The 23879-nt window shown below is 41.5% G+C and overlaps 1 protein-coding gene across 8 annotated transcripts in view; it reads right to left on the bottom strand.

The window, feature by feature from the left end:
• The window catches only part of sox6 (SRY-box transcription factor 6), a 123309-nt gene extending 99790 nt beyond the window's left edge, over positions 1 to 23519 (bottom strand). For 4 of the 8 annotated variants that reach the window (XM_088370863.1, XM_088370866.1, XM_088370868.1 and 1 more), the window contains exons 1-2: positions 23078 to 23519; positions 5463 to 5534 (exon numbers count right to left, since the gene is read on the bottom strand). The gene's annotated coding sequence lies outside the window, so the exon portion shown is untranslated. Of the gene's footprint in view, positions 1 to 5462; positions 5535 to 5613; positions 5646 to 23077 lie in introns of those variants that run through there. The other 4 variants (XM_088370865.1, XM_088370864.1, XM_088370869.1 and 1 more) reach the window with 4 other exon arrangements.
• Between the last annotated feature and the right edge of the window lie 360 nt (positions 23520 to 23879).

Genomic DNA, 23879 nt, shown 5'->3' with positions numbered 1-23879 from the left:
AAAATCCTTACATTTGAAGCAGGCCTTAGTAAATCGCAGTTGTGCCATATAACTACAGAGGAGAACAGTCGCTCAAATTCTAATACAGTATAGTGGAGGAAGGGGGACGGATTAAAAATCCATCTCTTGTGTTGAAAATCAATCCCAATATTTCAGCCACCTCATCATGAATACCACAAGAACTAATGACACTAGAGATAAGAGTTGCAGTGATATGAGTGTAATTTGGCATTTTCACTTGCTGTCTTGGCTCATGAGACAATGGAAAGAATGAACCGGGCCCAAGGACATCGTGCCTTTCAGTCTGGCCAGCACTTAGTGAGGCAGCGGATCTGCTAGGCCCAGAGGGCTCAGCCGAGACTTTTCTCACAATAAGGTGTCTTGGGAGGCGGGAGAGCAATAGCCAGGGGCACCGCTGCCGCGCTCTTTTTTTCCACTCAGCTGGCCCCAGTGCACATAATACCATCACCACACCAGGCCGGTGACAACGTGAGAAAACACCCGTCAAACAGTGCAGAACAGATCAAGCGTGTCTCCTCACTTCCCATAGTGCAAAAAGCAAAAGCTTCCACAGGCAACAAAAACGATGACCATATAACTCAATGTGATTTCAATACAAGCTATATTCTAAAATTTAGCTGGAGGACATATTGCTGGATAACAGCGAGTGTGTGTGTGGTCTCGGTCCTTCAAGAAGATGTACCAGATTAGGGCATGCTGGGGTCCTATCACTATCTCGGGTTTCATTCCATCCCCCCTTGTTCTTTCACTCTCACTCTCACTGGCTGTGTTTCCTCAGCTGCGTCGACTGTCTGCAGTCGCGTTGTGGTCAGGAACAACTGAACTTAGCGTATGGAAGCAAAGGTGCGGTTTGGAACTCAAAGGACCAAATTCAGGAAAATGTGAGTGTTCCAATATATCTGCTCCTCCAAGAGCGAGAGCGAGAGCGAGAGCGAGAGCGAGAGAGAGAGAGAGAGAGAGAGAGAGAGAGAGAAAAGAATGGGTTTAAATTAAGGCAGAACCACAATTCAAGGGCAGGGAGGATCAACATCACTGAGTTGGCCTGGGTTGGTTTGAGCAGCGCGGCAGCCCTTTCGAAGAATGAGGCCCTGCCAAAAGCTCCCTGTGCCTCACCAAGTCTCCCACCATCTGCAACAAATGTGCTCTATTAAAGCAGTACCATATGGACAACAAGCTCGCTATTAACACGGCCTCAGCACATCCCCTTAACCTAGGCCAGATTTCAAACTTCCAGTCAAATTGACTGCTGATTTAATGCATCACCGGCAACCATGTGGGTCTTGGCATAAGACTGCACTCAGTCTTTGGTCATTAACAGGCTCGAGCGCGTAGTGTGCAGTGCACTGTGAGCTTCAGAAATTAGCTGCACATATCCCTGCCATGGTGTCACTTCTAACCATGATATCGCCATCCAGATTGAAGGATGCTTGGAAGAAGTCTCGAAAAGTTCTCCAAACTAGTCAACTAGGATTCCACTCGGCGCGGAGAGCACATCGACTCAACAGGGTGGCAGCAGGAGCTCTACTGCTGCCCCGCGTCTCAATCCTTCCACACTGATGGAGAGAGTGTTTTGCTTCCTCTGCATGGATCCAAAGTGACAGTGATTAACCCTACAGGGTGTAAGTCGAGTGAGGAGGTTGAGTCGGGAAGGGGGGATAAGTCCCAGTGGGCCGTGGCGGCCATGTTGACGCCTCTCCCGTCTCTGACTCATGGGGGACCCACCCACCGCTCACAAAGCCGTGCTCTCTTCTCTACCATGACGCCACGACCATGAGTCCTCTGTTCTGCGGCCCAGAGACAACACACACACACATGCACACCAAATCAATTACAGCTCTGTGGTTTCAAGGCGACTCCAATGCTCGCTAAGTTTTGTTTGTTTATTTTTTATTTCTCCTCCTGTCTCAGCTGCTTAGATACTATACAACATTAGAGTGGAAACACACTGCATCGTGCCGAGGCATGCATGTATACATACTCTGGGTACTTCTCCTAATCATCCATTTTCTTTACCATTTTGTACCCATCAAGTTCATGGGTGAACTGGATGAGAGGCGGAGTACACAATGACTGGTTGCCATAGCCAATCACTGGGTACAGATGGACATACCACCATCCGCACTCACATTCATACCACAGGAGAATTTGAAGTTTTCAGTTAAACTCAGAAGCATGTTTTTGGAAGACGGCTGGAGCACCTACAGAAAACCCAAACAGGAGGAAGGGAGCTCAATTCCAAACCCCCAACCCCTGAACTGTGAAGCAGGTCCAACCACCTGCCTACTTCTTTTAGGGCTTTCAACCTTGCTTCAACTAAGATAATTGATGACTTTCTGTCATAAAACTATAGGAAACAATTATAATGACATGCACATTAAATTTAGCCTATTTTATGTAGAGTGAATATCGTTGAAACCTCATATCATATCATATTTTTATACAAATCAATACTGGCAAATGTAATGTGTTCATAATGGGTGGCACGGTACCACACAGCGTATCATATTGGCCACTTTTTAATTAAGAAAAGTCAATTTAATATAAATGTAGGAAGGTGTTTGTTGATATTATATCATTATCAGGTATAATGCAAACTTTGTCAAGCAAAAAGACACCTGAAAGCTTAAATTCACGGAGACCCATAGATTCCAGTCTACAGCAACTATCTATATTTTGTGTTACTTTATTACTATTCAAATTGGAATCATGAATGTTTAGTGTGCAAAACACACATTAATTTGTATTATTTGACACCATTTCTGCCACAACTGTCCCTATATTGAAATGAGATGGCAAATTAAAGACTGCTTGATGACAGTTTAATTAAATAAAGCCTCTGCATGCTCTCAACAGAATGGTGGCATGTGTGAAAAAGTACAGTTAGTCCGGAAGAAGGTGTCCAAACATATTCTTCGTCACAAAGTCCCATGAGAATAGTTATACCTCCGTGCCCACGACCGCCAGATTTGCATACATCAGGGAAGCGTGCAAAGGCATTACGACACAGAACAGTGGCTGTGTCCAAATTTTTTTGTGCAAAGATTGACTGTACAAAATTCAAATGATAAAAGAAAGATCGTGTCTTAGACTCGTCGAAAAAAAAGGGAATCAAATAAAATTGTGACTTTAACATCGAAAATCAAAACGGATCAAGGATTTGGAGATTGTGACATCCCTGCTACACACACACACTTGATACAGACACGCACACACCTCAGTCAGCGCTGCCAGATGAGTAGTGAATTAATTTGTGAGAGCCACTCCAACATTAGCAAGGTGTGTTGAAAGGTGTCTGCCCATGTTTCAAATTAAACGCGCTGCTGGTCAGCATTAGCACCTCGCCACCCGTCAGCAACTGACACTTCGAAGGTCTGGGGGGAGGGATGGAGGGAAAAGACGAGCCCATTCGCCGTTCACACTGGAATAATTAGAACATGTCAGGAGGAATTAATTTCCTCATTTTTCAAAAGGATACACAGAAATTACCATGTTATTATATGACAGGGTCCCTGGGAGGATTGGATTAAATTTGATTTCTTGCGCAGCCCACACAACAAATTAAAGTCATAAATAAGATGGAAAGAAGCGGGGCGCAGAGCATATGTTTATGGCAATGAGTGAAGCCGAGGGACCAGAAACAACTATCTTCATTTCATTTTATTTAAATCAGGCCGACACCGTGTGTCTGAATGACAGCAGTTGCTAATGGCTCCAGATTAGAGGCTCCTTCATATTAACGCAGATTTCTTCACAGCGGTATTTCAATGGAAATCGTCGAAGCCATTGCGTTAACCTGCTCAACAACAATCCAATTACTCAATCTAGTAGTCTTGTGACAACGTCATTCAATTCAATCTGACGTTGTGATCATGGACAGGATGGCACCAGTGTGTACACAAAATAACTAGCAACTTTGGGCCCTTTTTTGGCCATGCCTACCAAAAATCAGGATAATGAAATAATGAAAAACAGTTCATGCTATGTCGTACATAGTCCGTGTACGATTTCTGCTGTTATCGTCAAACACGTTTCTTGAATTCAACATGGAATTTGCTTGGTCTTTCGAACAATTCAATTGCCTGTTTATCCAGCCGTCATCCCTATTCTCATATTGGTTATCTTCCTGCCACAATTCCGTTACGGCTCTCAAAATGGGCAAGCATTAGAGACGAGTACTCCCCCGGGCGCCACAAACTTTAAATAATTTGCAAATCAATTAAGTGGCTACTCTAACGGCAACAGGAACTTCACACTCCAGGGTCGCGGTGCATTATCAGTCAGAGACGATTCATGGCGTTTTGGGAGAAAAGTTCATGGTTGAAGTCATTAATTCATTTAAGCGGACTTTTAGTTATGCATTACTTTCCACAGCTGGGGTAGCACGAAGATTAATGGCATGTTCTTTGCTCCTGTTTTTCACCATATAGTGCTACTACGTGAACTCTGTCTAACACTTGGAGGGATCGTACCTTGAGATCAGGACAGCAGCCAAATCTATATTGGATTTTTATTCATCAAATAAATCATGTTTATCATTCATTTAAATAATAACAATAAACCTAGAGGTTAGATCCTTTTGCTGCGACTCAATATCGTCCATGTTTAATCACCACTGTAAAGGGAAGCCAGACAACACCGCATCTAATCCACTGAGAGCATATTTTACTTTAATGACTTCATCATAAGATCGTACATCATGCAAAACAGAGGTCTATTTATCAGATGCATGTTGAGGACGATTTATTCAGTTCAAGCAAGGCTTTTTACATGCTTGTCGGATAACGATAGGTTCGGCAATTAGTGTCCTTGTATCATTTGAGGTAATACAGCTTCGTCAAAGTTAAAAACAAGGGTGTATTTAATTAAGTGGTTAGTTTTCAATCACTTATCACAACAGGCACTATGAAGCGCAAAAGCCCATGTGAGGCGTAAAATGGAAATAAAAGACCATTTGTTTGACAGTGTTGTTATTTCATTTGTAAGAGAATAAGTCCCAAGGGTCTATGCCAGGTTTGCTGGAATGAGATCTGCTACTCTGAGTGAATAGAGTTGAGGGCCTCATCATGCACAGTGGACTCTCAAGTATGCATGATTCAGCAAGGTGAATTTATAAATTTTGCAGATATTTTCTTCAATAGTTTATAATAGTTTTGATATTTTCTTTTTCGGTGGGCTGTCTCCTGAAAAAATATTGGGTTTTTTTCTTTTAGATATGAGTATTTTGCCCAGTTGGTTGCATATTAAATCATTCGAAATATATCTGTTGTCTGATCAAGTGGTGAAGTTTGCTTCTATATAAAAGTGTGTAATTGCACATGCATTGTGAGGATTCGATTGTCCAGCTCATTTGCTGCAGGTGTTCAGTGTGGGTGACAAACAGCAGGAGACTATGAGGCATGTGTCAGGAACAGAAACAGTTCAAGAGGAAAATTGATACTTACAAAAACTGAAAGACTCGCTCCCCAGTTTCCAGCTACTCACTGCCACGTTGATTCCGAATTCATGTAAATGACCTGAAATGTAAGCGCAGAAGAAAACTTCTTTAATTGTTTTATTAAAGGGCAACCCGAAAAGTGTTACGCTCGATCCTACATTTAGCAAGTGGCATCAAAGAGTATGCGATTGAAGAATGCACCCGGAACATGGTGCATGGTTTTGAAACAACATGGCCCTTTGATAACAGTGTTTACCGACAACAGAACAAACAGAGAAAGAACAAGTGAAAGAGAATCAGGGCCATGTTGACTGTTGGCTAGAAGGTCACTTCGTAATACCCTGCTCGTTGTTCTCATTGAAACCTACTTTGAATCTTCTCCGATTGTTTTCGGGGGCCATGCTCTCTTCAGTTATGGATGGAAGAGACCTCTTCATGGTATTAATTCATGGAACAATTACGAAACCGAATTGAAAGATGTGAATCATTCGCTGCGTTTGAAAAGTCTACTTTGGTTTTCAGCCTAGGTTGGTTTTACCAAATCAGATGCCTGAAAAGCTTAGAGTGTTCCGAGGCTTCTGTTCTTCAATATAGTCCGATATTGAATATGCGTTACATTTATTGACTCATGAGCTTCACGGCACATTTAATGCAATAACTGTTGAATACAGTTTCTTATTTTGTTGAAACGAAACAAGTAGGAAAAAAATGCATTCTTGCCTTGTGCACACAAACACTAAAAGCAAAAGTTTTCCAAAAAGCACACTTTTCAGCTGCCCAAAACTCTTTCTGCATGGATAGTCAAAATATGCGTTTAAAAACTCCCCGTGTATGTGTATATTGTATGTCAGAAAAGTTCCAGTACTTGAGGCACAAGATACATATTTCTAATCCAAACTACAAGTTTTCGCCTCAGAAGTAATCCTCCTGCAGTCTTAAATTCCCAATCTGCTCTCCCACACCTTCATGCACTCCTGGTAGGATTCTTTCTGGACCTCCAAAATCCCTTCATTGTGGCCATCTTGCACTCATCCACATCTTCAAAATGGATCACCTCTAAGGCACATGCAGAATGACACAGAGCCAGGACTGGTGAGTTGGCCAGGAACTGTCAGATGCTCAGTGCAATGTGAGCAAGTGATTGACTGTAGTTTGGGTTTGAAATACTGTATATCTTTGGTGACAAACAGTCCTGGAACTTTTCTGGCGCAGCCCAGACGTAGCCTGCAGCTTTGTATCCGTCTTAAGAACGGAGGGAAAAAAGGAGGAAAAATAAATCAGATCAAGCATCTAACCAGATAAAATTTCCGTAACAATTTCCTGTTAATTTTCTCGCATTATCTTGTTTTTCCACAATAAACCACCATCTCATTACCAGCCCATTTATGCAATTAGGCTGCATCAGCACTGCCAATTAAGCAAGGCCAAGGGTTTTTTAAGGTCACGCTTAACTGATCTGTCACTAATTTGCGCCACAGCGCCTCAGTATCCCGCCATGTCCAGCCCGTACGTCATCAACAAGAAGAGCCGATAAATGTGGCCAGTTATCAGTGTGTGTGTGTGGGCAGCTGGAGGATAAACACTAGCAAGCAGATAAAGGCAAAGAAGTACAGACAGGTCTGAATGTGTTAGCCTTGAGCCTCAAGGTGACAATGGAGGAGAGGGGAGGCAGTACTGACCCTGACTCAATAGCAAGGTATTGCATGAATAGCACATTGGCCTTTCAAATGCACACAATTTCACTGTTTGGAACCATGCTTCAGCAGCAACCACCCACCTCTGCATTCACACTCGATTAACTTGTGTTCCAGCTATTCATTCTGGCCTGAGAGCGCACGCACAACATGGATGGTAACTCAATGCACCCGCCTTGTCAGACTTCTGACTGTACTGTAGACCTAATTCCTGTTTTTCCTCACTAAATGGGAGTTCCCATAATTACAGTTTACCAACCCTTGAACTCATTGTCTGATGGTAATAGAGAACAATCGGGAAAATAATACATGGGTAAATGTATTCTTTATTCATAACTTATTATGTCAATTATTTGACTGAGGGATAACAAGAAAGGAAATTATAATTGCAAATAATGAGCAAGCCTGAATTATGCTATAATGAAATGCTGCAATCCCTGCAGAGTAATAAGAGTCTGTGTCAACTGGTCTATTGTAGCAGCATGCAGCCGCTCTTTTCCTGCTGTGAATTAAACCTACGGGCAGGAAACATTAAAGCACTCCTAATTAGAATACTGGGGACTTGTTAAAAACAATTGCAGTGAAGGGCAAATTATTAGCTTCACCACATTTTTCCAAACCAATTGTCAAAACACTTACCCTAATAAAATAATACGTCCATATTTTCCATTAGTTAGTCAGCGGTTCCACAGGGTGGCATATTCCACATAAACCAACAGCAGCTAAAGAGATTATGTTGCGCTAGTTACAGTACGTGAATAATTATATCACTGATTCCCATACTGTGTGCCATGGGCAGTATTGTAGCACCATAATCTTGGCCCCCATTATTTGTCATCATGAAAGGGGGCTACGATGTATGTATGTCCGTTGATGTGGGGATGGAATGGGCACCGTTGACAGATATTTTTGACAAATATAATCTGAACTAAAAACGACTGTGATCGGCAAAGTACTACCCAAAAGGGACTTCTCTAGACATTTAAACATATTTTAGTAATATAAACTTCATTTTATAAATTGTGTGTCGCTGGAAAGTGTTTGGGGCCCCAACAAATTTTCTCAACCCCTTCTGCCCATGGCAGTGGGAAATTGTCAAACTTCACTTAGGCTAATTGGTCAATTCACTAATGTACCTTTGTTCATCTATCTATGCCAGTGACATTTAGTCAAAGGAAGAACAATTACATGTTTTCTTACCAGATGATCAACCTGGTTCAGGTTGAAATGAGGCATCTGGAATTTTCTCTATTTTTTTTTTATGTTATTTTCAAAATGGTCAAAAAAGATAATTATTCTATTAGCCTATTGATACATATTTAGAACAGGCTGATTTTCATTAAAAGCATCAGAGACAGAGAACTCTGTCATTTGTCGTATTTGTGTCAAAGACTGGCCTTTTGTCAGGTGTCCATGTATGTTTACCTGCCGCAACACACGATTCGAATGAACAGATCATCGGCAAGGTCTGCAGAAGCTGGATAACGATCTTGATCATTTGTTACCTGATATGTTGTTACTAAGCCTAGAGTGTACTAAGCCTTTTGGTCAAAATCAGCTGGGATAAAGGTTCCAGCTCACCTTAAAGACTATCAAAATGGATGTCAACTTTACTTTAATACATTTGAGCTGCCTTGGATTTTTCCAGGGGTGCACCCCATTTCTTACACAGCTCTTCACAGATGCCTGTGATAAGTGCTTTTGATAATGGATGGAAATCTTGAATGAGTTTCGAAAAACACAGGCAAAGGCCATTCCTTTGTACTGGCGCCTCCCATGTTGAAGATGTTCATGTATCTTTAAAGTAGACATCAAGCAAACGCTTAGCCTCCTGGGATTGCTGTTTGAACTGAAGAGCTTTGTGAAAGATCGCAGTTTAGTGAGTGTTTGGTGTGGGCTACACTTGATTTTCTCAACCACGAGTGAGTTTACCAGAAAAAAAAAAAAAAAAAAAACACCACAGTACAGTGGTGCCTATATCTTAAATCATCTTTCCCAACTGAAATGAATAAAATTTCATTGTAAAATCCCAAAACCACCAACAAAATAAAATTAAACAGATTTTTAAAAGTAGCATTCCACAGTTTTGTAATTTATGTAAAATGCATTCATAATATAATTATTGTAATTTCTGGACTATAAGCCGCACCAGCTAACATTAGGGGGAAATCCTGTTTTGTCCATTTGTAAAACGCACTGGACTATAAGCCGTAGATGTTTTAATGTTTATTTCCATATGTAAGAGAATATGCACAAACTACACAATATCATAAAAACCATGAAAAATCCATAGACTAGACTATAAGGCGCACTGAACTTTAAACTGCACAGTTCAAAGCTTGTGCAAAAAGTAGCGGCTTATAGTCTGGGAAATACGGTATATGAAATATAAAGAACCACCATTACGTTTTCATATTTTAATTCGATCGTGTGAGCAGATTAGCCACCAGGGGGCAATATAATAGAAACAGATTTAATCCAACTACTGTAGATCTGATGGTGCAAAACAATTGAAACTAAGCTGCAATGGTGTTTTTTGCAGATTGTAAAGAATTTATGCCATGGAGTGTTGTTCGATTTTCTGTCTACATGTGTTGCTACGGTGTGTGTGTTCACACATCCATTGCTTAAAATAGATAATAAACCAGATACAAGAAAGGTAGAGGAAGAGCTCTGCGTGTGGAAAAAGAAATGGTGGGAGACATGACAGTGGGAGGTGGAGGCAGAGATGCACTTTTGCAGCATGTAAAGCCCTTTTGGCAGGAACAGCCCTATCGTAGCTCATGTATATTGTTTCAAATTTCTGTCTAATTTTTATCAGTATTTTATCAGCCAGCCTGGCCCTTTTTTCGTTGGAGTTATTCGGTGTTGGAAACCGGTCGATCTCATGCAAACAGCAGTTTCATTTACTGGCACGGCATTAGCTGTCAGTGCCTTCCTAACCGCTCTTTTATCCCCTTTTCATCTTTGTTTCTGTGACTGAACTCATCCTAACACTGAGCCACCACAGACGAGACACTCACAAAAACGTCTTGCACCAGTGTGTCAGGAATGTCTATCGGAGTGACACTTTGGTGAAACTATCTCTGACGAGGGTACAATTGGGATTAGGATTTCTGGCTAAAGCACAAAGATGAAGAAACGGGAAAGAAAATCCACCCAGGAGCACTTTGTTTGATGAAGATACAACACTTTGACTGACCAAAGCTTTCATGTGCTACTCTACCAAAATACTTTTATTTTCTCGATAAGTGAAACAAGATGGGAATAAGAATATTTGAGTACCAGTGCTCCTAACAGGCTGCTACCAATTCTTTTTGATCCCCTTACTAATTCTTGAGTCCAAACCCTGTGGACAGACAACATAGGAAACGCCTTGTCTTTTTGCACACCAATGAGGCCTCTTCTCCTGACTTCCAAGTTATACACGGATATTTTATTTAGCCTCTAGTCTCTTTTATTATCTGTTTGTGTGTGTGTGGGGGTTGGGGGGGCTGCAGGAGTATAACACGTCTCTCCCTCTCACGCAGGTAATGTGTTTATTTTCCTGAGCCCATCTTCTAGTTTACTGTGTGCCAGTGTTTCTCCCCTCTTATCGCCTGGCCCTCGCGGGGCACTTTAGCCCCTCAAATCCTGTTCACCACATACTGGTTTTTGAATCTGTGAAATGAATGCTGGAGAAGCGTGGCCACAATGTCCGCCTGTGTTGCCACTGAACTAAAATGGGCTTGGCTTTTTTTTTTTTTTTTGTCCAGGGAGATGCATAATGGAAGTTTTTAACACCTCAAAAGAGGCTGGGCCTTTGTGAAGGCACACTACAGAAAGCTGCCAGTCTCCAGAGGAGGCAGACACACTGAGTGGTGCCGGACAAAGAGCTCAACGAGCAGAATCAGCAGGGGCATCACTCTGTACGCAGCCGCCCACATGCACATACATACATACAGTATATTTCTTGTAAATGCACCTAAATGCATAGAGGTGATCTTCTAGCAAAAGCAAGATAATAAAACAAAAACAAATACAGTGAACGGTTAATGTATTTGTTTACTTTGATTCAAGTTATGGTGGGAAGTAAATTATATTCATTACATTAGAACACAATGTTGGTATGTGTAAATAACATATACTAGCCTCTGCTCTAAAAGGGGAATGTAAAAAAAACATTTAGCCATATTATATGAAAACGAAAACTGTCAGTCTGACCTAGTGCATGCCATTATCAGAGTCCATGCTTAAAAATCATGCTAGTCAGTAAATTGCCTAGTTTTGGTCAGAGACTCAAGAAGGGTTGGGAGGATTAATGAAGTGAGGCTCAAATCTTGCTGGCATAGGTACTTTAAGAGACGATATACAAAATGACCCCCAGTTATTATGTCAGGAAAATCAGAACATTGTCACATTTAAGCAAACACACTTAATTGCCATTTCAGAAAATGGATGGATGGGTATATTCTATCACTGCCCAAGTACAATAATGGGTATTTTCTATAGCTGCCTAAGTACAATAATGTCTTATGGGGTTTACATGTCCACAATAAAGATTAATATCTACAAATTGCTTCCTTGCACAAATGAGTTGCTACTTTCATCCGAAGCAACCAAATCAATCTGCAATTGTCTCAATGCTCAAAGTGGTTGCCAGTGACAAGGCTGAAGCCACAAGCATCTGTATTCAAATGATCCCCCAGTTCAGGCACAGCTTAGTGTGGATCTTTTCCAACACTGCACTGAAAATCAATCACATGGTGAATTAAACCAGAAAGGAAACAAGTGATCCATAAATGATCAGGTTACAACAAGGCAATGGTGTCTAAAAATTATGCATTTTTTCCTCCCCAGAAGAAACATTGAGCACAATTTGGGAGTGACATAGTTTTCCACCAATGACTTTTATTGCTGTGCAAAAGTGTCCTAGGTTGACCAATAGTCATTTTCCAACTGAGGGCTTAGGTGGAAAACATTTGTGGTCAAGTAGGTGACATCACTCCATTGCATGTTGTTGTGCAGCATCTCTTAAGGAATTTGTTTGGATGGAATGAATGACATACAGTACAAAAGAAGCAATCGTCAAGGAAATTTAAGAATAGTAGCCACAGTGTAAAAGGGATCATGATGGAATTATTTCACTGTGGCTCCACTTGCCCCACAGCCATTTTTACAATTAACACTATAACCTCCTATTTCTTCTTATTTACAAGTGCACAGGTCATTTCTCCTCTTTTTAAAATGCCACAATATATGGCAGCGTTTGAAAATGCAAATGAGTGCATTTAGGGGGAGTTTGAGAATATTTCCGCCTTCGTAATCTTCTAAAGAGGGAAATGATTTAGAAGGAGGACACAAATCTCCAGCGACATGGCAGGAACTGTAGGGCACTTTGGTCTCCCCATTCTCCCTTTCTCGTCTCACTCATGTCTCCCTCCGCCCCTTCTCCGCATCTCTCCCTCCTAATTCACCTCTCCCCCTTGTTGCCCCCGGGGTGGCAGGGCCAGGAGTGAGGGACGAGGGGGCTGAGAGCACCTCGGGTCGGCTGCTCCCTTCAGAGAAAACAAATGTAGTGTTTGAGCCACTGATCACTTGCTTAATTGACTTTAACACTCTTTTTCTGGATGAAAAAAGAGCCTTTGAAATAAAAGGTCAAATTACCTCTAGAGTCAGGCAATAAATAAGTCAAACAAGGTAAGAGGTTGCTGCCAGCAAATGTTAAAGGGAAATTTAATTAGAGGGGGAAAAACAGAAGGCTCCATATTGGATCCTCAACTCTGGGCCGTTCCAAATTAGAGGCTTAACAATCATTCAGCAAAGAAAGCAAATACATCCAGGATCATTATTTTGAATTTAAAACAGAACAAAATATGTATATAGTCATATCATTGTTCCCTATTAATCTGCACCCTCTAGTGCTCTAAATTTTCTCCCATTCTATGAGGCCCATTGTCCATTGATTCCAGCACAAGGAAAGGAAACGGGCATAAAGCAAATCTTCAGTCTGGACTGAAACGGAACAAGGGAAGGCGGCAGACAACGCCGCTCTACACCCAAAGAGCTACAATGTGGCCTTTGTGACATAATGCGCTTCGTACAGCAGATTGGGGAAAATAATCCCAAATTTACTGCTTCACGTTGTCCAGTAATAACAACTGACATCACAGCGTGTGCCATGTATGCCATATTTCAGTGTACATGTTGGATTTAGAGGAGATCGGGGGAGGAGGGGGGCTTATAAAAGCATTGCCAAGCAGTTATTACAGCCTCATCATGTCCTGTGTGCCTATTACAACATGGGACAAGAAAGTGTAAAACTCTGCAGACTGACAGCAGGAGGGAATCTGTACAACCTTACAGCACACTTTTAATTAAGCTCGAGACAAAGATGTAGCTTGTATTACGCTGTCAAACACTCAGCGCTGAAATTCTGGCGTACACACTTGGATTTATTTGCTCCCGTGTTGCAGAGCTCCCAGATCCAAAAGAGTGAGCAGAGTGCGGTGCGGAACAGCAGGACACAGAGGTTCTTCTAAGTGGCTAACCCAACGGCAGTAACATGAGGTTGGTGTTAACAGTGCTGAAAGCATGACAGGTGGGTCACATGAAAGATCAAGTCCAGTTCATTTCACTTGTTCAACACATGCTCCTCATTATTCGATATGACAAATTGACGTCGCACCGGTCCAAAGTGACAGACTGCAAACTAGTCTTAACATACGTACACATTGAGCGCTATGATCGGAGCGTAAACGTGGAAAGTGCTGATGACACAAAACACAAAAGGAAAAATACTTCAACAAATTGTCATTAAATGATTTAGCATTTCTACTCTTACTCGTTCTATTTCTACGGAAACAAAACATTTTCCACAGCTGCTTCTTTTCAATTCCTAAATGGTCTTACGATATTTTTCCAACCATGAGGACTCTGCTTGTGTATGTGAACATACACAGTACAATATTGTATGTGCTTGTGTGTGCCCACTCTTCATCACACAGAATGTTTTTGTTTTTTTTTTTAAGTTGGTCGCTATGGCCAATTGGTAAAATGTTGAAAATGGAAAAAATATTAAACCCCACACTCCACCCTCTTACTTTTTTTTTTTTTGAATAGCCAACAGATAAGCACCTTTTAGCAAAGCAGAAAGTGGAATTTAAGCTTATTATGAATACCTCTCAGAGCGCAGAGGCATGTACTGCTGAAATCAAAAGGAGTAATAGGCAGGTAAGCCAGTGTCATTTTAAAGAGGAAGTCACTTGTGAAATTGTCAAATCTCACAATATTCTCCCCTCGGCACACTCCCACAAAAGATTTCTAATGGCACATCTCTGGAGAGAAAAAAAAAGTTACCGGTATATTGTGTGAGACAGAAAATCTGCAGATAATCTCACCATTGTTGGGTCTAATATTAGTTAGATCAAATATATTTTTCTTTAAATAACAGATAAATCACAAGAGTGGATTCTTCCATTCTAAATCCCTGTGCTGTTCTGGAATTTCTTTCTAAATCCATTATTATGTACTGTAGAGCTAACATTCAGCTGCTTTTCAGTATATCACTTTTTTTTTTCATATTTTTGGTTTGTTTTTTTATGGACATGGTCAAAAAGAGCACCCTATGACGCACTTTGACATCATCGTAGACATTTCTTTCTAACAGGGACCTAAATGATCTGAGAAGAGTTTATATATATTTTTTATGATCAAACAGTATAGATGTAAACAGTTCTGCTAAGACTGAGGAGGGTGGACACTAGTGTCTCCCAAGCCACAAAACCTAGCCAGACTAATAAATTCCATCTTCTGAATATTCATCAATGTTGCCACATGATCTGCAGGTCACCTAATCACAGTCACTTTCCTCTTAATCACAGGGTTTTAATTAGGTCCTAATAAGCGTTTCCCCATTCTTTCTGAGTGCCTCTGTGTCACTCACACATCAGACCATGAAATAATATATTAGGGGGCTGTCAAACCCGAAAGGGGCGCTCCGCTTGCGGCAGTCATACTGGTGGCAGACCTTCTTACGCTAATTGAAATTATTGAAAGCTTAGCCGGGGCTCAGTATGGCAGGCAAAAGCCGGTGCCAGCATTGAGGCTTTACTGGTTTTCTCTGATGTCGGGTAATTGTTTAAACCTGATTTGGTGCAAGGCCTCGTGAAGCCGATCCTGCCAAGATTGGGGAAGAAAAAAAAATCCTCGCTAGCACTTTTTCCTCCGCTGTTTCCTCTATTCTAATTCAGGCCTCAAGTGAAGCCTCAAGGATCCATGTTCATCTTGGACAAGCAGTGTTGGAGATGATGATCACTGGCCGCAAGTTGATAATGATGACTGTTTAATTAGAAGCCTTTCTTTGGCCTGACCATAACCCAAACTCCTCCACCCTGCAGATGGTAACCAATAAATTTAGCTTTTTCTGAGGATGAGGAAGAACATTGTACCTCCCCGGTCTATCCTCAGCACCACCCCTAACCGACAACATAAAGCTTTGCTCCCTGTTGACACACAACCACAACCAACTCTGTGTTGGAAGAGTCCAAGCGTGCTCCTTATACTCTCCGTTCGTATACATTCTCTTGGAAGTGATTCCACATTTCCGAGGCCAACTTTGGCTGGCGTACAACATTTGATATTCTCTCATTATCGTTACCTCAACCGAAGATGGTAACTCTCCGCATGCTTCAAACGGTAGCAAGAATGACGCACAAACTACCTTATCCCAATGACATTTGTGTTAAACATATACATTTAAACATATACATTTAGCTTCAGTTTTAAAACAATCCTTTACATTGATACATTGCTGGCTAATGTATGGTTATGGCTGTGCGTGTGCTGCTATTTAGACAATGGACAGCGTGAAGGCAAGCCAACTGCTGCGGTCATAGCAAGTACATCATGGTTTAAACTTGTATAACATTTGGTTAAAAAAAACTCCACTTTGAATAATTGCAAATATTTTGTGTGTAAATCCAGTCTTTCTTTTTTTTTTTTAAACATCCCACGCTGCTGTTCCACTGACTTCAGCAAATGATTTTTGAGAAAATGCGATTTAGCATTGCTGCTCATGTCGGACAGCCCCCACCCAGCTAAGACCCCTGCCGTTTATCTGCCAATCATCCTCTTTCTACAAGCTTACCCTCTGATTGTGTGTGTATGCGTGCCTGGGTGTGTGTGTGTGTTCCCTATGTGGGCTGGTGTCGTGTGCCAGAGTGGCTATCCCCTCAGATTGTCAAAGAGGCTCATGGGAAATTTACAGCACGGGCCAAACCACAAGCTTTCTCTATCATTTCAGCAGATTTCTCTTTTTTTAGTCCCATTCAAGAAAGTGATTATAGCAGAACTTACTTTCTTGGCTTTATTCTTCAGGCTCTCTGGGTTTTCCTCACCACAGCTGCACTTTGCTTAGAAACGTGCAGCAATCCAATATTTTCTTAAGTTCATTGTTCGGCAGGGTATTTTTTGGCATTACTTGTTACAGTCGCTTTCGAAGCAGATCAATGTTCACTCACATTATTTTTTACACGTCATGCTTTCATGCTTTCTCACCAAAGAAGTTGTGAGTGTTTCATATGCACATGGAAAGTCACGGCGTCACATCACCGTCAAATCAGGTGACTACCGTACATAATGAGAGAGTAAACGTGTGCTATTTAGAACACAAGGCTGTTGTTTAGCTTACAGTACGTTTCTCAGAATACTGAGCCCTTCAGCTACAGACAGAAGAAAAAGCTCACATTGTATGTGGCATGATTTGACGTTTCTAACGCGACTGTAACTGATATACTGTACATCTACAGAATTTGACCTTTGACTCGTGATCCACATGTTTTGGATCAAACACAAAACAGTGGAACAGGACTTACCGTCATGTGTTTCTTTTTACATAAAAACATCGTGGGAATCCAACTATTCTTGAGTTATGTAAATAGAAGGAAAACAATACTACAATGAATGACTCAGAATATAATGATTAAGTCATAACTTACTGTTTGGTAAGATTAAATTGTGAGTTAATAAACTTGCTCTCAAGGGTCTGAGGTCACTTCATTTCTTGGGCCATCATTTCATCATCATTGCCTTCAATTATTTAATCAAAGCCAGAGAGTACATTTTCTCAGATTAAGGGCATATCCATGTAAAGCTTCCAAGTCGGTGTTAAAACAAATTAATCAGAAACAAAACACCTCGGCAACAGGAGACACTGTGGTTAACTTCATCAGAAGTTGAGCCATAAGACGCTTTCCACCTCCTCCCTCTTTGTCACATTGATTTATATTTGGCATCAGCGTGTTCCATTGGAATAACAATCACAAATTCGATTTCTAGCCCAATATGTCCTGTCTTTTCCATAACTTCCCCCGCCTGTTTCAAGATGTCACATGAGCTGCTTCACAATGAGTTTTTGAGGAGTATTTGTTTCCATCAAAAAAAAAAAAAAAAAATGCAGCAACCCCACCACCCAACATTGTGCACATCGCAATGTCAAGCTGAATGCAAAAATATTCACGTGCCAATAAAAATGGCTTCCAGCATCTTTATGGTTGTAATTGGGAGAGAAGAGGCCAGATTGGCAGGCCAAGTCACAAGCCTGGAACATATTTTACGTCTCATGTCAGATCAAGCTGGCAGATAGGCGACAGTCTGTCAGCTTTCACCAACTACATCATTTCTAATCGTACAGACAGGGGAGACCTGTGTTAGGATGTGTACAATGATCCTCTCTTGCTTCTCGGGTACGAAAACATCGGAAGTCTAAATATGTCATTGTGAGTGAGAGAAATGCTGACCAACACAAAACAGAAAAATATTTGCCCGTCAAACACTATCTTTCAGGAGTCGAATATTACACAGCATATTTTACTGATAACATTTTATCATCATGCACGGTAACCAGATGTGCATACTCGTACTTATACCTAGCAAATATTACATTCATGTGAGTGCAGGCTGCACTGTGTCCATCTCACACAGGTCACGAGTGCCGAGTCCTTCACCACTTTGTGTGAGCTTGTCTATGAGAACGCCCGATCCGAGGATAATGGGAGGCACGGTGACGGGTGTGGGTTGTGACGCCTTTTGTGCGAACTGCAGCACAACAGCCAACACTACACTCAACTCTTTTGCCTTGGTCCCTCGTGGGACGCTAGCGTGGGTTTGCAGAGGGTCAATGACATGGGCAGTATTGATCACTGCTTCTTTATGGCGTAATCCTGCACTTCTGCTGCTTTTTAAAGACAATTCATTTGGATCAAGTTTGCATAAATGTTTTAGTCTTCTAGGCCAGACATATCATAAAATAAAAGCAAATAAACCATAAATTTGTATGATAGGCAGTTTTTTGATCCACTGCTATCGGAGCCGTTAATACTTTGAATTGCAGTCTTTTGGGCGTTCACTATAACAACTTTACAAAATTCTACCAAACAAGTGTAGCGTAAGCATAAATCAGATTGCAACGATAATACAAACACATTTGTGTGGCTCCATCACTTCAACGTTTCATGTTTTATGAAACAATCATGTGTTAACATGGCCTGCACTATAAGCCCTGAATATACTAAGACGCTAAATACATACAGTACACTTAATAAGAAGAATTATTTCTATCAAGCATTTCCACAAGTGCATTCCACTACATTATAGTGTCAATTTGAATTTGATCAATTGCTCAGCACTATATTGTAAGAACACTCATGTATGTACATTGTTCGCAAAGGTTAATGTCACCAAGCATGCGTCTGTGGTACAAATAATTACACAAAAGCTTTCAAATGGTTGCCAGAGGGGGAAAAGCGTAACTTGTTTTCTTTGGATTTCATCAGCGAAAGTCCGCACAATAAGCACCGACTGACATGGGAGTTTGTTTAAAATTCACTTTCAACCACCTGTACACTTTTCACACAACCTGACAGTTCTCAGCCTTGGTCTGCAAGCTGCATGCGTGTGTGTGTGTGTCTGTGTGTGTGTGTGTGTGTGTGTGTGTGTGTGTGTGTGTGTGTATTGTTCACGTTGCAGGGACATAAGTGTTTACACAGCCATTGCGGCGACTCACCTCCCTTCTGGGGACAAAATTACAACGTCAGTGTGTCAATATTTTGCGACATTTTAAGGCCAGGGAAGTAGTTTAAGGTTAACGCTGGCTTAGAGTAAGTGTCCGAGAAATTATTCTAAATAGTGTGTGTGTGTGTGTGTGTGTGTGTGTGTGTGTGTGTGTGTGTGTGTGTGTGTGTGTGTGTGTGTGTGTGTGTGTGTGTGTGTGTGTGTGTGTGTGTGTGTGTGTGTGTGTGTGTGTGTGTGTGTGCGCGTGTGTGTATGTGAAGGCACTCCAAAATCCAACACATTTTAATTACTGCCGGGTTGCTCCGTGTTCCTCTTTGATGTGGCAATCAAGGCGAGCATCCTCACTGAGCCACTGTACGAGCGCTCATCTGATTCAGAAAAAAAAACAATCACCCCGACTAATTCTTGCGCCCGATTACCGGCCAAGACCTGCGTCAAAGCCACCAAGGCCTGTCCAATTAACTCTACATATTAATGTGTGGTGTAATATAAAAAAGAATTTTTTTAAAAAATCTGAAAAATCAACAGAGGCTGGACTGTTGCATTTTGAAGTCAACATTAATTATGCGCAACTATGCTATGGACTCAAAGAAAATGGCCAATTATTTTTTAGAAAAACACTGGTTGGGAGAATGAATGATACACACCAAAATGGGCCACTTAAGTTACTCTTGCAATTAGACAGTTTCTGTGAAAATGCACACAATCAGATGTTTCTTTTTTCATCTTTAATCCTTGAATATCAGCAATTCGGTGTTATTCACTTCCCAAAGTGTGGCGCGTGTATCCCGAGTGCTACGTGGGCTCCCTCAAGTGGTACGCAGAAATACTGCTTGAGTGCTGTTCGATTGTATTTAACTTTTACTACAATGTACAATTTACTACATGTATTTCATCTTCAGGCACCATTTGTTTTTCAACGTCTGTCGCGTTCTTGATAACTACTTGGGCCTACTATGCTACAGTCATTTACCGTTAGTGATATGATGTGCTTTTTTAGGTGGTACTTGGTGTACAAAGTTTGATAACTACTGACGGAGGAGGCCCAGACCCTCATTGCTGTTATTCATTTGCACACATATTACTGTGGCTTTCCGCCTCTTAAAGCACACAAGCACAATAGTGTGAAGAAATACGCAAACGAACATAATCCCGTATGAGACTTGACGACTGTACGAGCTTGTCAGTAACTTCTCGTCGGAATGGACAGATTATACATTTGACGCCCGCCTATTCCTGTCACTTTAGATCCTGGCGGAAATAAAGTGCCTGCAAATTGCTTAACACTTAAGACAGATGTCACAACATGTGTCGCCACATTTATTATCTGCTGGCCTTCTGCTCTAACTTTACCAGGCCTTCTGTTGTTTACCTCTCGCCATCTTGTTTACCCTACGCTCTTGTACCACAAAGAACAGAAGAAGCCCCTCCAGCCCTCCATCCGAAGACACGCGCACACACACACACACACACACACACACCTGCTGTGGCCACACGTCCTGTCACTTGGATGCCGCTTTGAATGATTGCTAAATCTCACAAGCAAATCGAAACCTTGGTTTATTAGACTAATAGTCCCTTTGAATGATGGAAGCCTAAACATTTACGACAATGCTCGAATATTTTTCCCCGTAATAATTCTCACTGTGCCGTAATGTCATTTAAAGGTGACTTGTGCATCGCGACTGTTTCAAGTTGGCGACTGCAACGTTTTAATTGAATGGTTTAAAAAAATTTAACAGCCGTGAAATTCAACAACACACACAGCCTCAACTGTTTTAGTGTGCAAATTATTTGGTGCATCACAGAGAGAGGAGCAGGACCAAAAGCCGTATGTACTTATTCAGAGAGATGTCTACAAGCAATATGATGAAATGCACTTTTCCTCCTCCTCACAGCTATACTTTTTCTTCAAAAAGCTCCTGCTAAGTGAATCAAACTTGTAGATCTTCAAGAAAATGTAGTTTGTGGGACTTAGACTAAACAACTTTGGACTGAGATAGGGCAATAATGGTTTTAATAGCAATATATGATGGTTCAAGGGCGAAGGTTTCTCTTGCAAAAGCGATACATTGGACTTGGACAGAGTGCGTAATATGTTTAGACAAGTGCCAGGTGCCCTTCATGCTCGTCAGTCCTAAAAAAAAAATCCTGACTATATCTCCATTTTGGAGGCTGAGTTCAAGAGCTGCTTGGAGTCTCAACACACACAACAACCAATTTGAAATTACAAACGTGATCGACGCAAAGGCAAATGAATTTAGTCTGGCGTTCATCAATAAAACGAGTGAATTTACCGCAAATTAAACGCACGTTTGAAATGAGCACACACCAAAAAAAAAAGAACACGCAGAAAGCGAGGAAGCATCCCAGATGAAGAAAATGTGCGCGAAGTTGGTGCGCTCTGCGTGCACTCCTCATGAGCCTGCTCTGCCATCACAACAATGTGCTGAATGGGCAGTCTAATTATACATGTGCCATTTAGACGCGTGCATTTGGTGTCCACGACCACCTTACCTTATGTGGAAACTTCACGGCTGTGCACCACAAAGTGTTGTCAAACAAATAGCAATTGCATAAAGTTGGTGCGCAATGGATTTTTTTTTTTTTTTTTTAACTTAAAGCCGGGGGGTGCTTTAAGGCGCCGGAGGAAATTTCTACCAAATTGCTCAAAAACGAGCGAGTCGAAAAACGTTTTAATGTAAAACAATGAAAATGTCTAATTCAAGGTTATTTGTAATAGGTGGTTCTGTGTTTTGCAATAAATAGGATCGCAAATTATTTTTGCTGCAATTACATTCCAATTGTTTAATTTATCACTAATCATGCGCAATTATAAGTCATCATAAAAATAAAAAATAAAAACAATATCTGCGTTTTTACAACCCCAAAACGGACTTTAGTGCATACCACAAATAAACATTTATTTTGACCTGACATGTAGTGATTAAATTTTGGGAAGCAGTCGTTCAAACTGTAAGAAAACATTTGGGGTTTTGTTTTGGTTAGTTTGAAGCTTATTTACACTTTTCACAAAGTTCAGCATGCCGTCGCCAGATCGCCGAGTTTCCGGCTTTTGCTCTTAAATGGAGAAGCGTTGCATGTAGGATAACTGCGTCTTCTGTAAATGGGCAAGCACTGCGATTGTTCAATTTAATTTATGACTTGTGCATTCTTAACAGGTCAATTCCCCCGACCTCTGGGAAACTGAAGGGAGAGCGCGTTCATTCCCAGGCTAAACGCGGACGATGTCCGTCATTTAAGAAGAAGAAAATAGGATGGCTTAAAAAAAAAAAAAAAAGAGTCTCGGGTTAAAGACAGTTGTGTACATAAGACACGATGAGATAGAATCGAACGGCGTGTGTGGTAATTCAGGCGCGTATTTATTCTCGATTTAAACGCTATGGTTAAAGTTGCGCTGTACACGTGAAGTGCCAAAAAGCAACTTAAACACGTGCGACACGCGTCCTGGGTCAGGTGGGAAATGTCGCTGTCATTGACGTTGCGCGCCGCGAACAAGTTATGAGGTTGGGAGTTTCGAGCCGGTGTCCGCGTGTAATGTGTACGCTCGGCGACTCGGAGACAAAATATAGTTAGAAGTGAATTAAGTGACTTTAGATTCAAGTTTTCCGGGGACTTTACGGTTGGAGTGAACGCAAACGCTTCTGAGTCATCACTTGTCTCATGCGCACCAAGCTTGTTGTGGCTGTAGCAGTTTTTTTCTTATTATTATTCATCTTTTTAACTGTTTGCAACAACATAGAGTTTATTTAAGTAGTTTCTTTTCAGACCACGCCTCCTCTTAATTTTAAACCGGACTGGATGAACAAACAAGTGGACAACATGCGGAGGTAAGCAAGTAAAAGGCGTTGTTTACCTTGACGACGTAAGTCGAGGAGAACGCGGCGCGTGTGTCCTCTCCGTGTCGTAACAACAAAACAAGTGAATGAACGGTTCAAGTTAAAAAGTCTTCTTTGTGTCAACGCGGCGCCTGCATCAGAATCGGGGGTCCCGCATGCGCTCGCAGAAGTTGAGCTGTCCAAAAGTACAAGTATAGCTTTTGTTGCGCTCTTCTTTATCTCCCTCCCTCTTTTTCGAACTCTCTCGCTCTCTTGCTCTCGCTCTCTCTCTCAAGTCTCAATCTATCTATCTCTCTTTCTCAAGTCTCTCTTTCTCTCTCTCGCTCTCTCTCCAACTCTCTGTCCGTCTGTCTCTCTCTCTCTCTCACTCTTTGGTGCTGTCAATCTCGACAATCAATGCTCGCTACCATGTCGCAGGTATTCAAAGCATTCCCCCCACGCGAGACATCACAAAGTGAGTGGCCAGGGCATTGATCTGGAGGGAGGGAGGGAGGGAGAGCGGACTTCGTCCTCCTCCTCAACCCCCGACCCCCACCTTCTCCTCCTTCTCTCCCCCATCATCATCCTCCTCCCAAATGAGAGCGAGCGCGTCACTTTAATAAGATGACTAAAATGAAGCTTGCAGAGGACAGAAGTGATGCATTAAAAAAATATATATATATATATATATAAACTGCAACTATCATGTAACACAGACTTGGAGTTCCATAGCAATATCGTGGTGTGCACAACGACGTTTTTTTGTTCTATCATTTTCTTGCAGCACAACTTGGTCAAAGTCATCAGAAGACGCTCTTTCTTGGCAATTTGGGCACGATA

The sequence above is a fragment of the Syngnathus floridae genome, chromosome 3 (genome assembly GCF_059516105.1).
Source record: "Syngnathus floridae isolate MCC-2025c chromosome 3, RoL_Sflo_1.0, whole genome shotgun sequence".
Classification (NCBI taxonomy): Eukaryota; Metazoa; Chordata; class Actinopteri; order Syngnathiformes; family Syngnathidae; genus Syngnathus; species Syngnathus floridae.
This window is presented reverse-complemented; position numbering and strand designations above follow the sequence as displayed.